Source organism: Bombyx mandarina, chromosome A1, assembly GCF_030267445.1.
Source record: "Bombyx mandarina strain Sakado chromosome A1, ASM3026744v2".
Classification (NCBI taxonomy): domain Eukaryota; kingdom Metazoa; phylum Arthropoda; class Insecta; order Lepidoptera; family Bombycidae; genus Bombyx; species Bombyx mandarina.
In genome coordinates, this window is record NC_143234.1 from 7,064,229 (window position 1) to 7,078,157 (window position 13,929).

General features: G+C 38.2%; 1 protein-coding gene and 1 long non-coding RNA gene across 3 annotated transcripts in view; both read right to left on the reverse strand.

Moving 5' to 3' along the window:
* Cals (calsyntenin 1) overlaps positions 1-13,929 on the reverse strand; it is a 197,997-nt gene that overhangs the window by 164,843 nt on the left and 19,225 nt on the right. The gene's annotated exons all lie outside the window — the stretch shown is intronic.
* LOC149499491 (uncharacterized) overlaps positions 1-13,929 on the reverse strand; it is a 39,044-nt gene that overhangs the window by 15,874 nt on the left and 9,241 nt on the right. The window contains exon 2 of one of the 2 annotated variants that reach the window (XR_016325712.1): positions 8,255-9,089. The exons of the other annotated variant lie outside the window; for it this stretch is intronic. This is a non-coding gene — a long non-coding RNA (uncharacterized LOC149499491). Of the gene's footprint in view, positions 1-8,254; positions 9,090-13,929 lie in introns of those variants that run through there. 2 annotated transcript variants of the gene reach the window in all.

Genomic DNA, 13,929 nt, shown 5'->3' on the forward strand with positions numbered 1-13,929 from the left:
AAATGCCGGTTGGGAAGACTGTACGGGAAATGAGTTTTGTTAACAATACTTTTGGACTGGTTTACTTTTTTACTGGTGATACGACCACTTGTGAATCTGCGCAGGTAGGTACCATCCTGCCTATTTCTGCCGTGAAGCAGTAATACGTTTCGGCTTGAAAGGTGGGGCAGCCGTTGTAAATATACTTGAGGCCTTAGAACTTCTATCTCAATGTGGATGGTGCATTTACGTTGTAGATGTCTATAGGCTCCAGGAACCACTTAACACCAGGTGGGCTTTGAGCTCGTCCACCCATCTGAGCAATAACTAAAAAAAGATGCTGGTGATTCGTTTGGGATCAGAGAATAATTCTGTTTAGATATTGATTACTGTTACAAAGCTACTGCTTATTCATTATCCATCTGTACTTGTCCGCTCATCTGATTTCAGAGCAAAAATATATGTTTCCCTTACATTGCGTTGTTGTTGACTTTATCTCGCTTATTTCTACTAAGATGTGTACATTGATTCCAGTTTAAAAGGTAGGAGAGCGGACTGGGTGGGCCGCGACCGCGGATGCCTCACCTTCCGGCTGACGCAAATGTTGACCGGCCATGGTTGTTTTGGCCGGTACCTTTTCAAAATAGCCGGAAGGGAACCGACGGCGCAGTGCCACCACTGCGCTGACCGCGACGAGGATGACACAGCGGAACATACATTGGCGCGTTGCTCTGGATTCGACGAGCAACGCGCCGCCCTCGTCGCGGTCATAGGAGAGGACCTCTCGCTGCCGCGCGTCGTGGCTACGATGCTCGGCAGCGACGCGTCCTGGAAGGCGATGCTCGACTTCTGCGAGTCCACCATCTCGCAGAAGGAGGCGGCGGAGCGAGAGAGGGAGAGCTCTTCCCTTTCCGCACCGATCCGTCGCCGTCGAGCCGGGGGCCGGAGGCGGGAATACGCCCGTACGTCCCGGCCCCTGTAGGTGGCGGCCTCCCCCCGGTGAAGGTCAAGGGGCGACCTGAGGGGGTGAGGCCGCGCGGCGCGCTACCAGCACTCTAGCGCGCTGCCGTGGAGTGAATAGAGCGACCGGTTGACGGTGTATCGCGTCCCGACCCGGCAGGCTGGTTCTGGTTCAGCGGGGTATTCCGGGACACCAGCGGCACCGTCTGGGCGGCCCGACGGGCTGCCGTACCGAGACGGCCGACGTTTCAGAGCCTTCGATTCGCCTCGAAGGCTCCGTCGGCTGGGCATCCTTGGGGTGAGCCGCGCCGTCTGGTTGTAGTGTTGACCGCGGTAGCCCCCCTACCTCATCCGGGTTCTGACCTCGGAGGAGATCGGACGTCGGGTGTAAGAGTGCAGGGGAGTCGTTTAGTGGGTGGGTCCTAAAATCCTTGGGCCCGCGGTCTGCTCACAACACCATGCAGATCGTTGAGTCTCACATACCCCGCGCGCCCCATTTGCGCGGGGACCTCGTAGGAGGTTCGGCCCTCTACCCGAAAAAAAAAAAAAAAAAAAAAAGGAGAATCGCTTTGTGTAATTCTTCAGCCTTGACTCGTGCTCGGCGCGGCCTTCATGTTGTGGTATCTAGGAACTGCGACAGCAACGAACGCCTCTGTTCAATTAGACTTTAGACCAATAGATCTACCTATTTACTTAGCCCTTAGAGCGGAACTGTCGACATATCGACACTATTAATGCGTAAAAAATGCGGAGCGTCAGAATACTGATTATTGCGCAGTTTGATTTTAGGTATTAGGTATCGACCTGCACGGTCGTGACTTAGCGCGTTCATGTATGATGTTTTTCATAAGTTATGAATATTTATAAATAACCATTTAAATATATTTTGCCATGAATTTAGCATTGATTTATGGTTTTTGTTTTTCAGTTAATGTTGTTTATATTATATTTTTCTAATTTCCGCAAAATATATGAAAATAAGCTCAGCACTAAAAGGATTAAAATAAGTATTAGGTTCTAACAATTAGATCACGTATTCATAGGTGAAAGATATATTATATACGTATTATACATACTTTGAAACAACAGAATGTTTTTGGAACTCCATAGATTAACGCGGTACGTGTATAATCTACGCGCGTTACTGTTCCACCAGCATTGTAGTAGTGCACTGGGCGATGTTTCTGAAAGAGATCTTAAAGGAAAAGTATATCATTGTTTCCGAGTTTTTGTTTCTTCTTTTATGGTCTTTTATGATTATTATAAGCATATTAGTTTTTAAAAAAAGACGTGGGTTGACGGTTAACGATTCTATCTTTTATTTTACAAAATAAAGACAAAAGTTTATTCATAGACAATAACCGTAATCTGATTTTGATATCAATTTCGAACAGATTCGAATGTTCTAAATCTGAATTCCTTCGTGACAAATCATTTTGTCGTCGAATAAATCAACGCATTACCTATAGATACGTACATTGAAATAAGAAACCATTTAAATGGTACGAAATAAAAAGAAACGGGACACGTGTGATTTATTTGCGGACGCCATATTGGTTTAATGTGGCCGACTGAAATATTAAATGCTGAATGAATATGTTACTGCATGTCGGGTCGAGATTCGTGTTGGGCTGTTTTATAATTGAAACCGGAAAGTTAGGTGTTATTTTGCACGGTGAAAATACGAGGTTTTATTTTTTAAATTAATATGCATAAATTTGAGACTTCGTTTGTTTGTGTGATTTGTTGTTGCGTGTCGTTTATCATACTGAGTTGAAGCTTTCTACACTTGTGGCGGGTAGCCATCATACAACGCAAGATATTTGACAGATGCCTGAATCTCGCTTACGACATTTTCAAGATAAGCTTTCATATATACCTACATGTTCCGAACAACAACATTTGGACCGTCGGTCTACCGAGCAATATCACCCGCTCGGTGGAAGATCTTCCCTTTGTCGTATATATCCCCAAAACGTTACTAGTTTATTTTTTAAATCATTCATAGATCTTCTTTTTGTTTTCATGTCGATATATTGGTCCGCTATTTGTAAAAAAAAATCATTTGTAGAAAGACATGTGACGTTCCAGAAAATTCGTAGACGCGAACTCGTACCAAAGTACTTATGTGGTAAAAAATAAAATGTAAGGCAGTAATCTCGGATAGAACTGGTGAATTCTACACCCGTAGTGAGTGGCACGATAGTAAAAAGCATTATATCCATTCGCTCTTTAGAACATTTCCTGTGAAACGAGGGGAATGATACACACAAAGTCTGCATCCTCAACTCTGCACACGACTTGTACTTCAAATGCAAAAAAATTATAATTTTATACGAAATAATATCACATTTAAATTCGTTGAAATCGTAAATCATAATTCTAAATTCAACAAAATACTCGACCGAATGTCTCTGGATGTTTCTATAAGATCATAAAGTTGGTTCAAATTATTATTAAAGATACTTTCACAAAGTAAGGTGTTCTAGTATGGATCTAATCCAATTAAGTAGGAAACCTATGGAAATGAAACGTCAACCAAAATTTCGTGCCGCTGTGACGTCATCTGGCCACAAAACATGGCGGCTTTAGTGCTGTACAAAAGATTTCAATGTTATCAGGTTTTATCGATAAACGTTCTTGGCTCATTTTATTTTAAATATTGTTGAGTATTATTTATTTGTAGAATTTATACTTTAATGGGAAGTAAGTAGGTATATTGTTATGTGCAAATATGATATGATTTAGATGGGTGAAATCTAAGACAAGTTCGTCCTTCGAATTTGCCAAGTAAACGATATGATGATTTTTAAAAGTTGCTACACTGATTTTATAAAGTTGTCGTTTGTCGCAAAACATAAAGATATGGCGTAGTTCAAAGCCATCAGCCCATTTCTAGCATGCTAAATGTTATCGTATTTTGAGTACGTGTTTTTCTTAGACTATTACAATCTATTTTAATTGTTTTGCTGACTCTAAAGTCCGTAACATACTACCGCAGCGCACCCCAAGGAAGGTGCGCCGCACCATTTGAATCACTTTCGCTTGAGAGTGATTCAAATTTTAAACTTATCAAGGAACCGCGTGAAAAAAAAACACCTACAGAACATTTATTCATTAAGTACAAACGTCATTCCTTGTGACTTCCTCTCTAAAATCACTTAATTATTAAATATTTAACAAATTTACAATAGTGTTTTACTCACTGCGGAATAAAACTATTTTATTTAAATAGTTCCGAAGAGATTTTGTCGGTAGCCTTTTTCCCGAAATATCTAAACAGAATGTCTAAATATGTTTTGATGACATATTTTAAAGTGGTATTTATGATTAGTGTCATGATCAATAGATTCCGATCGAAAAATGGATTTTTCGGATGAGGGCTCCATAATGAATTTAAATACATATAGATAATAGTTTTAGGACATCGACTTTCTTGAGATCCTATAAAATACGTTTTAATTATTATTTTTGTATGTTTTAAGCATGATAAATTATGAAATTTTATATAATCAATCATATTAAATCGATATCATAGTCAATAAATAATGTACAACCCAAAACAGACGGCCGAACTGACGTGACAATGACATTTGGCGCGCTAAACATGGCGGATTTTCGGCCTCATTAGACGGAGACGGAGATATTTACGTATATTCATGTTTCATTTTATGTACGCACTGAAATACTGTTATATTGTTTTCCTGCGAGTTAAAGTGCTGAGTAAGAACGAGATAGATATATGTTTATGTATGTGCCTTCAAAATGGGTGCTATTTATATAAGCAATTGTACGTATAGAACAATATGTCGTGTCCCTACTATATAGGTCTATGATCTAATCAGTGTGGTAATGTCAACATACATTAGTTTACCATCATTTTTAATTGCTCGCGACCTTGGTGTGAAGTGGTCACCGAAGCTAATAGAAAATCAGCGACACAGTCCATATGAATCATGAGATGAAAGTCTCTATGTTATTGTAATCTGGCTATCCTATCTTTCAAATTGAAAAGTACTAAATTAACAAAAACAGTATCAATCTATTGGGAACAGTTAATATTTCACAAAAGAACGTTTTCAAGCATTGTTAACCGCAGCGAATGCCAATCCAGACTTAGATATTCGATACATTACAACAAGTAACGTTTAAATGTATTAAAACAGTTGGTTTTATTCTCAATAAAGAAAATTTTATTCGATTTATATTCTACATATATTAAAATCTCGAGATTCTTTGAGACTATTGTAAGACGCACGTAGTTTCGAATTGAACGAAAATAAAATCGGTTACCTGTATGCCATACGCAGATATAAAAAAAGAGTTTAAATCTGAAAATACAATTCAAAGAAAATTGGAATTAGTGTTGAAGTGTGTTAATCTTATAACCAAAATGACAAGAAATTGATTTTATTATAATTTTGATTTTGGTTATAGGTAATAAGCCAAAGTGAATTAAAAAGTCCTCAGCTAGCTGACTGAGTTGAAACAATCAACAAAAGATTCAGAAAAAAAAATTAAAACCTTTACACGGTATCTGAAGGGCAACCATGTAGTGTACACACAAGTACATACTACCTTTTTCCTTCTATTCCTGCGAAACCTAAATATTCCTTCCCACAAAAATGACACGCCTTATTTTACCCGGAGTCAATAAACACCAGAACGTGAACGGCATTCCACAACAACATACCCTGAGACATAAGATTGAAATGTGAATATTCACAGTTGCTCTGATAAAGCAGGTATCTCACCTTTCAAAACCAAACGTAGGATGAATTAATAATGTGATGTTTGTTAGCGATGTTTTTACTGGTGGTAGGACCTCTTGTGAGTCCGCACGGGTAGGTACCACCGCCCTGCCTATTTCTGCCGTGAAGCAGTAATGCGTTTCGGTTTGAAGGGTGGGGCAGCCGTTGTAACTATACTTGAGACCTTAGAACTTATATCTCAAGGTGGGTGGCGCATTTACGTTGTAGATGTCTATGTGCTCCAGTAACCACTTAACATCAGGTGGGCTGTGAGCTCGTCCACTCATCTAAGCAATAAAAAAACAACAACATGACAATTGCCATTAAAAGCATTTTAAACAGTTATATAGTTCATAGATATCATTATATTATTCAACAAATAGTACTGTTTTACTTGTTAAATTTGAATTTCAAAGTATGTTTTCATTAAGTATTCTTTTTTTATTATTATTGTATTCCATCTTCGAGCCGATGAATTGGTAATGCTATGTACGCCATTATTGTCACATGCATCAGGCCATAAATTAAATAGTTTAAGTTATTTTCAATGTTTAATGTTTGTTTTTAAATAAATCAATTATATCGAGAGGTGAAAGACTATTTCGTTTAAGCAACATTTATCTTTGTAATTACAGGTGCATTTTATTTGGTATTAACATCAGCAGTTCGGTGTTCTTAATTGAAATTCAATTAAGTTTATGCCTTTGAAATAGTTGTAAAAGTTTTTTGTTATGATTTTTTTTTTACAAATTTTAATCTTTAAATGGCTTATCTGCAAAGTTGCAAAAATTCGTTTTTTTTTTATTGCCCTTGTAGGCAGACGAGCATACGGCCCACCTGATGGTGAGTGGTTACCGTCGCCCATGGACTTCAGCAATGCCAGGGGCAGAGCCAAGCCGCTGCCTACCGCACAATTGTAGACCAAATATCCTGTCACCCCTCGATATGATATTATTAAGTAAGACGTGGAATATTACATAGATATCCGGTTTATTTTCAGAAAATCAATATCGTGCTTATAAATAAAACAGTGGCTAGTAGTTAGGACTGATGGTGTAAGTTTTGTTTTGACTCACATACTGATTAAATGCAGCTTTCACATTGTGATCTTATTGGGCTTTAGTCAACGTTTGGTACCATGTGGGCCGCTAAGCTCGTCTGCCCACCTAAGTCAATAAAAACGATCTCTACATTATTTCAAGAATTTCTCTCAAAGCTGCGCTAAATAAATGCTTCTATCCTAGTTTTAAACTCTGGAGATATTAGATTTCCATCTATAAATAAATCGTCAACTGAGTATATTTGATCAGAGATACTCGTACCAAGGAGAGAGATCTTAAGTGAAAGGATTCTCAAAATTATCGCGGTAAAAGTAGACGCTGTTTTAAAGAAAAAAAGAACTTGTAGGTAGACACCAGGTCACACCTTGGTACCAGGTGGTCCGCTAAGCTCGTCTGCCCACCTAAGTTAATAAAAACGATCTCTACATTATTGCACGAATTAAAAGTTAAAGAATGCAAAGTTACGCTAAATAAATGCTTCTTCCTAGTTTTAAGCTCTGGAGATATTAGATTTCCATCTATAAATAAATCGTCAACTGAGTATATTTAATCAGAGATACTCGTACCAAGGAGAGAGAGCTTATGTAAAAGGATTCTCAAAAGAGTAAAAGTAATAGATGCCGTTGTAAAAAAAAAAAAAAACTTGTAGGTAGACAATTTACCTGGTCCATAAAGCTCCGAAACAATATTTTATCCAAACTGCCAACTCTTAAGATTGAAGATCTAATTAGGACGTATTAGTTCGAACGAAACCAACTCGTCCCGGATAAAATTAACATATTTCGTGTTAATTTTTGGGTCAGATGCAGGTAGAAGGCGATTTCTTTATTTGGCGGGATGTTGTACTCACGGTGTTCCATTTTTAATGTGATCATGAAACTTTTATAATTGATATATTCGGGATCTATTGTCAAAGACCATCTCTTCATATTTTGTTCCAATTACCTATTTCCAATCTAGTTCATTAAGGCTTAGAAATTTAATTACACAGACAATAATGTTACAAGGACTGCCGAATATTTTATAGACTTAGGGCCTCTTAGGGCCAATAACCTCGAAACTCTTTAGGACAGTATTCGATTACAAAGCCAGCTCACGTCTCGGCTATTCTTCACAACTGACGATAAATGATGTTTTATACCTCAATATGCATAATTAACATAAATTTATAGGGCTCTATAGATGTATTTATATCCTTTTCTGAGTCGTGTTTGGCTCGTAGCCAGAGATCAGTTTTAATTGGTGAGACATAACATTATATGGGCAACGTAGATTTGGCAATGACTATCAATGGGTAGTCGATTTTTATGGCTTAAATAGGTTTACATTACAATGCGATTTGTACTTAGATAGTATTTTTATATTTGAGTTTGGAAATTCGAATTTCATTTCTCGCTGCGTGCACAAAGGATGTTCACTTATTTATTTTTGTATAAATGTGTTTTGTATATTTGTATTATGGCGGTTTTGCCAATAAGTATTACGAAAATAATAAAAAACAAATTTATTTCGTATTAGTATTTAATGAACTCTTTTCGTCGATTTAAATGATTTCCTCTTTTATGCTCTATATTACTGATTACCGTTTAATATACAGCAAGTTAGTTTTTTTTTTTCTATCAATCACATTATACACTCATATTATCGATGTATCTCTGCGAATGTAGTAGTAATTTTGCCCTTCTTGATTAAGTCAGGTGTACGGGAGCCAACAAACTCACAAAAAGCATTTTGTACTATAATTTATCACAACGAAAAAGCTACCCTAGAGGTATAAGTTGATGCTTACAAAAGCAGATGAACATACGGATCACTTGATTGGTGAGTGATTACCGTCACTCGTGAGCAATGGCAATGTCTTGAAGAATCCCAAACTAAATCTAGTATGAAGAAGGACCTGGCATGGCGGTCAGGAGACAATGGATTGGATTCCTCTTGGATTCTATAGCCGGATGGTCTATGGCAAAAGCTATTAATAGAGACGCTCTATGAATGAACGCAGTTTTCTCAACAACTGCGTTCATTTATATGCTTCCACTCATGGAAGCGGAACACTTTAGCGATTAACTACTACGATGGTGGTGGGTAGCGGTGACTAAAAAGGAAATGACGTAGTCATCTCAGGCAATTCAAGCACTTGTAGCTTCCGTACGCCCTTAATTTATAAAGTAATCCCTTAAAGCAATTCTGATTAAACAATCAAAGGGATAACTAATTTACAACTAAGCCGCTATATTCCAAGAAAACCTAAGGCTAGGTTTATTGAAGAAATCTTCATATCTTCAAAACAAGAATGAAAGGGTAGGATTCAAGTCTGGTCAGGAATCAGGAAAGGTATCTGTAAGGAAAACGATAAATATTAGTATAAGTACTTTGATAAATTATGAAAATTATTACCGTGCAAAATTGTTCAAACTATAATGGATAAATAATAAGAATTTCCTCATTATGATTACATAAATTCGCGACTATGGGTTATGGTCGCCCCTTAAAAATGCAAGTATCCTCCCTGTCATTAAAAAAAACAAGATAGATATAGATTATACAACATTTTTTTGTTCGTTGACAATACCATACGTAAACATTGCTAGATTTTTTTATTGTGAATTTAGGTTAGCAAACCCACGTGGTGGTACTGGTTACCACCATTCACCTTGGGATAAAAGATCTAAGTCTCAATTTAACTGTACCAGCACGAAGCCTGTCCCACCCTTCAAGCCGGGTAGTAGAGATATAGACAAGACAGTGGAACCTACCGGCGCGGTCTCACACCACACACCCTACCATCAATAACAGATCAAGTCACACAATATTTATTTATATATTACCCATTAAAATCACCAAAACTACTCAAGATATAGTATACCGTAGGATTTTAAGTTGTTAAATACGTTGATGACATTATATTCCGTACAATCTGAATTTTTATTCAATAAATAAATTGTATTAATTGATTTGAACCTCGGTAACTTATTTTACAATTAATCAAATCATATCGAACTATTTGATTTGTTAATGGTTCCTAGAATCTATGAATCTATGATCAAAAGCCCTGTTTATCTATTAAACGGGATTCCTTAGAATGCCTTGTTTGATTCTCCGTATTGACTTTGTAAACCAAAATGGATTAATACATAAACCTGCATCTTTGTGTGTGTACACGACTATTATAATGAGTGAGCTAGAATTTAGTTTCCATTACAAACTATGGAGGGTAGAGGTACGGAGCATCATCATCATCACATACCATGTAGTATAAGCGACAAGTTGAAAGTGTCCACCTGTAAACATCAAATTATTGTTGGAGGACTCACTAAAATAGTGCTAACGTATGAAGAGGAAATGTTATGAATATAGCAGTTTTAAACAGAGTGAAGAGTGGTAGCTTATGGGGGTTTTTAAAATGTTTCCACTTGCTACTATATCGCCACCTTAATTGTCTCCCTTTCATTGGACACTTTTTAATACACTGAGAAGGTGCTTCTATTTCTACCCTCCAAGAATTAAGCATTACATATATATGTGTGTGTTTCAAAGGCATATTTATATAGTAATGTATGTATATATTTCATCCTATCTCTATCTCTATTCTTATCTCTTCCTGCTTGTGATTGATGCCTTGACATCGGAGATACAGGAAGTGCCCCCTTGGTGTATGCTGTTTGCCGATGACATAGTGCTCGTCGGAGTAAACGGGCTCGAGGTCCAAAACATACTGGAGAAATGGCGATGCAGGTTGGAGAGTGTTGGCCTAAAAATCAGCAGATCGAAAACCGAACAACTGTTCTGTGATTTTGGCGGTCTCTCCAATTTTAAACCCATTTCCCTCGACGGAACACCTTTGCCAGTATGTCAAGACTTCCGATACCTAGGGTCTGTTATCCAAAGCGACGGTGAACTGGATCGTACTGTGAGGCACAGAACTGACGCAGGATGGATGAAATGGCGGCAGGTCACGAGCACCATATGTGACTCACACATCTCTCTTCCCTTAAAAGGGAAGATATATAAGACCTTAATAAGGCCTGCCGTCTTGTGTGGACAACAAAAGTGGCGGATGAAAGGCGATTGTATGCAGCAGATGCGAATGTTGCGATGGATGTGTGGAGTAACGAGAACGGATAGAATACGGAATGAATATGTTAGAGGAAGTCTGAAAGTGGCCTGTGACAGAGAAGCTGAGGAGTGCGCGTTTGGGATGGTATGGATATGTAATGAGACGAAATGAAAATGAGGTTGTTAAGAGAGTCTTAACTATGAATGTGGAAGGATATAGAGGAAGAGGTAGACCTAAGAAGAAATGGATGGATTGTGTGAAAGACGATATGGGTAAGAGGGGAGTGAGCGAAGAAATGGTATATGATAGAAAAGTATGGAAGGAGAAAACATGTTGCGCCGACCCCAGGTGACTGGGAGAAGGGCAGGATAATGATGATGATGTATGTATATATTTCAAGCCCTACAAAGTTCAATGAAAGAATTATGCACAAAACCGTGAAAGTATCACTCGAAACGTATAAACGACTCAAATAATAATGCAAAATGTTTAGTAAATCTCAGAGCCCAACCTTTTGAATGTGTAATGACTTCGTGGAAACGTCGCCGAGGTGAGGCGTGTCAAAGGAGCGTCTGTTTAAACTAATGTTCCCGTCTGCGGATTTAATTAAAACAACGTTGAGAATGACTCGGATTTAATATAGCCTTAATATTTACAACAAAAGATTGTTTATCCACCGTTGATACTGGGGTAATAGCGAAGGGCGAATTAATTGAATAACAAGAACCGACACGTAAGCCAGTAACGTAATTTAAATCTATGACAATACATCACTTAGAAATGTGTGTCGTAATGTTCTTTGTCATCAAAGATAGAGCTTACTCACCTTTTCATTGCTGCAACGAAAAACGCAAACATATAATTAATACTATATTGGTGCGGGCGCATCAGCTCATTTTTTCTTTGGGTTTTCATTGAATTATTTTTCAATAAAATGAAATTGTGTTTAAAAATAAAACAGGCTTTATTGATCAACCGAAATAATTAAATAAAAAATAAAAATATTACTAATTATTATGGTAAAGCGATGAAATCGAACAATTCGTTTGTCATCCATGTCTTTGGTGCGCAAATTCTCAACTTAGTCATGAAGTCTTGAAGCGGAAATTGAAAGTCGAAAGAATTCGTTGCATAGATAAATACAGATCAAGCTATTTTCAGCGGTAGGCAGTGGTTTGGCTCTGCCCCTGGCATTGCTGAAGTCCACGGGCGACGGTAACCACTCACCATCAGGTGGGCCGTATGCTCGTCTGCCTACTAGGGCAATATAAAAAGCTAATAGTAGCGTATAAAAAAAATTATATACTTTTTGTTTTTTTAATAACCGGATAACTTCTGATTAGTTGGTAGGGTAGGGTAGGTTTTGTAATGTGTAAGTACATTGCGTTGCACATTCATTAGTACTATTGTCGTATCTCTTACCCGTACTGATCTAAATGCCTCAATGGTCATTATTCCAATATACCGATACTTGGATCTATAGAGGTAAGTCTTCACTTTGAGAAGGCTTCATTATAGGCTAAAACCATTTGGTCCATAAAATTGTGTACCAATCTCACCTAGCAAAAACACAATTCCATTACATTAATAGAATTTTCGAGTTAGAAATGCAGCATCGATGTTGTAGCTGATCTGAGTTGGACAAACATCTCGTAGACCCATAAGATCTAAAATTGCTTACGAACAGACAAACAATGGGTCCAAAAGTGCTAATTCACATAACCATCGGGAGTTCAAAGGTTTGTTTGCTCTGCTATTTCACGGTATTTACCTTCAACCAACATTTTGAGAATGTTTATTGCGAGAAATGTTTCGAAGGCGGTTCTTGGTGAGGTTGTGTTTTTTTCTATGGGGATAACATACGCAACGGCGTGAATTCCAAATGGAAATATAAGCAATATAAATGTCTTTTTTTTTCTTTCTTAGGAGGAAATCACCGGACTTCCGCCCTCCACTGGGGATGGAGGGCGGGGCATGTCGGAGTTGAACCCACTAAAACCTCCTGTCGCTCAACAACCAGCATCCAAACCTCGCATGAGACAGAACTCATGAAGAGGCAAAGGGGGGAAAGTGGAGCGTTTAGTGCGGAGCACATCTCTCCCATCACCCTCCCCCTCGGGACGCCGGACTGGCGGTCGTCGGCGCCACGACCACTAGCCCTCTCGGTCGGCAGGCTGTTCGAAGCCCGCCTAGATAGCGCCGGTTAGAATGGTCAATATAAATGTCGTGCAAACCTAAGCAAACAACGAAAATCTTAAAAATTCGTATTTATCTATATCGGTTTCATCAGGCATTCTCCTGTGACCTAGACAATTCAATTTAACTATGTCCATGGGTCGAATAAAGAATTCATTCTCGACCCACATAAGTACGACTAATGAATCGATACCTTTTAAAAGGTTGACCTTAAGGTTACAAACATTCGATCTCGCTTTTACACGTTTACTTCATATACTTAATTTTGGCACATAGCGGTCTATAATCAATACGGTGTTACACCGATTCACACCCATAGCAGTTAGCAACGTATGTGCCACCTAAGATACCATGAGGGCAAAGTTCCAAATGCATACGAACAATGACTCTTTACTGGAGATCGAAATACAAGATTGCTTCGTGACAGCAAATTGACAAGAGCTCGCTTATGGACAAAGGTAATGCCTTATCCAAGTCACTTTCCAGATGAAACGTAACAGCTCGGAAACTGATCAGTATCCGATACAAAATTATTGACACTTGCATTTTGGCACCGTACCATATATTTTCAAAAGCTTTGTCCGACTAAGCCAATAAGTTTATAACCATTCGAAGAATTCCCAACGTACCCGCTCGTCGACATGATCAAGATATAACACAAAGCGAATAACACGAAATTCGCCAACAAAGAAGCCGAAAAATCGAACAAGAAACGTGCGCCTGAAGACTTAGGTATATAATAATTCTAGGTCTTAAGACGAGGTTATTTATTCAAAGAGAATTACATCGTAGCCCTAAAGTTATAGGGTTCAGAGTTGAACAACTAAGTCCGACATGTTTCTGGAATTTTCTTGAGAAAAAGTTTTTTTATCCAAACAGTTTTGGGAATACGTGATTAAGGTAATTCTTATTAGGGACATTTCAT